Source organism: Acanthopagrus latus, chromosome 16 (assembly GCF_904848185.1).
Source record: "Acanthopagrus latus isolate v.2019 chromosome 16, fAcaLat1.1, whole genome shotgun sequence".
Lineage (NCBI taxonomy): Eukaryota > Metazoa > Chordata > Actinopteri > Spariformes > Sparidae > Acanthopagrus > Acanthopagrus latus.
Window position 1 is genome coordinate 24,682,915 of NC_051054.1, and position 2,069 is coordinate 24,684,983.

The window sequence follows — 2,069 nt, forward strand, 5'->3', positions numbered from 1 at the left end:
GAACTAAGCCACCTAAAGAAAACTATGACTGGGACACAGATAAAAGGTTTCTTTTTACCTATACATCAAAAGGTAAAAACAACTAAGCAACCATAAGAAACCTTCTTGGATCAAGGTGAGGACTCTGGGGTCCAAAAAAAGTAAACTAAGGAATAAAGTATTTCCTTTCCTTCTCTTCTTGGAAAAAAACACATTTGGAATAAGTGTCACATAACTGTCACAACGTCAAATATTTTCATCTGTAACATACAGTATATAATGCAAGCTCAAGTAACTAAGCAACCATAAGAAACCTTCTTGGGTCAAGTTGAGGACTCTGGCCTTCAAGTGTAGATGGGAACTGCTGCTCTTCTCCACTTTTATGCCCTCTGTGTTGATGGAGAAGAAGAATCTTGGGAAACAGAAGAAACACAAACAGCCAAATATATCAATGATAAAATAGACAGACTAACAGACACACAAACTGAGGCTCACAAAGAGACTCACAGACACACACATAGATACCGACAGACAGACTCACATGGACACTCAGAAGCACAATCAAACTCACAACTTCAAACAAAGATTTTCATCTGTAATGTTTACTGTTAATGTTTAAAGAAATAACCCACTCAAAGAAAAGTTTTATCTGTAACTGGGACATCACCACAAACCATGGCATACTTGAGTCCATATGCAGATGTCCCGCCACTCATGATCTGAAAAGTCTTGGATCAACATTAGGACTCTGGGGTTCAAGTGTAGATGGGAGGTGCTGCTCTTCTCTATTTTTGTGCCCTTCTCAGAATTTATGGAGAAAAAGCACCTTGGGGAAACAGAGGAATAACAGACAAAATGTATTAATGATAAAGTAATTTTAACGAAAACCACAACAACATCAACAACAATAAAATATCACATCAAGCAACTTTTAATTTTTTTATTATTTTTTTTACTTTGTTGTTGTTGTAGTTGTTGTTACAATTCAGTAGAGAAAATGTTGGCTTAACAATCCAATACAATCCACACACACATACACACAAAACTGATTCACAGACACGCACTAAGACTCACAGACACATACACATACAGACAAACGCAGGATTTATGCAGTTCACAATAACAAAAACAAGCACCATGAATTCACCATGAACTCATCCAGACATAAAAAGAAACACAAACAACAACCAAAGACAAACTAAAAGTTAACTTACCACACACAATAATGGTAGGGGTTAAGGGGAGCTTGTCCATCTGGACTTCTCCTGCCAGACAGGTGTCCTCCACAGTATAAAGCATCATCTCATCCCTCTCGTTGAAATGGACCAGCAGCAGCATTTCGTCTTCAGAGCAGCCACTCAGCTCAGCACCTCTCAATATTTTCACCCTCATTGCAGCCTGCAGAATCTTATTGTTTTTGCTCATGCAAACTGTAGTTATGTAGTTCAGGAGCCGTTTCCCATTCAGATCGACATTCTGTATGAACGTTTTTTTAAGTGTTATTCCTGTGAGCTCCTTGAAATGCATACCCATGCCAAGTTCACTGAACCAAGAGGGACAGCCTTCCAGAAGGTCTTTTATATTTTTCCCCTGGTTTACTTGTTTACACTGTGTGTAGGATGTCAACTTCATTAATTGTTTGATCTCCTCCAGATTTGCATTAGTTTGCTGGGACATCCGCCTCAGTTTTTCTCTTTTCTCTTGCTGGCTCTCCGAGGTCTCCCCAAGGGGCAGGAATTCTCATCCTACTTGATACACCCATAGGTGTCCTGAATCGCTGCTCTTTGCTCTGAAGGGACTTCATCTGTGTCAGAATCCTCTGTGCGACTCTTTCTTTTTCTTATTTTTGGTGTTTTAGATCTCTCTCTATAATGTCTTGCACAGACTTTGGATATTTGGCCATCATTTTTTTGGCAACACCAGTTGACGTCTGCTTACTCACTGAAGAACTTCTTCGCATCATATCACTCACAACAATGTGGACCATCTCACGTCTTAGACGAGGATTCAGCCGTTTTCCCTCTCTAGTGTCTGAATTAGTTCTTCTGGGAACTTGCCCCATGGAACCTGGTACGTATCCACCCAGTCAG

The 2,069-nt window shown here is 39.9% G+C and overlaps 1 long non-coding RNA gene across 1 annotated transcript; it reads right to left on the reverse strand.

Annotated features, from left to right (window-relative positions):
- Window positions 1-226: 226 nt before the first annotated feature.
- On the reverse strand, window positions 227-1,333 carry LOC119034300. Its single transcript, XR_005079530.1, has 3 exons — window positions 1,194-1,333; window positions 664-805; window positions 227-391 (listed from the first exon to the last, which is right to left on the reverse strand). It is a non-coding gene; the product is annotated as an uncharacterized LOC119034300 (long non-coding RNA).
- Window positions 1,334-2,069: the final 736 nt, after the last annotated feature.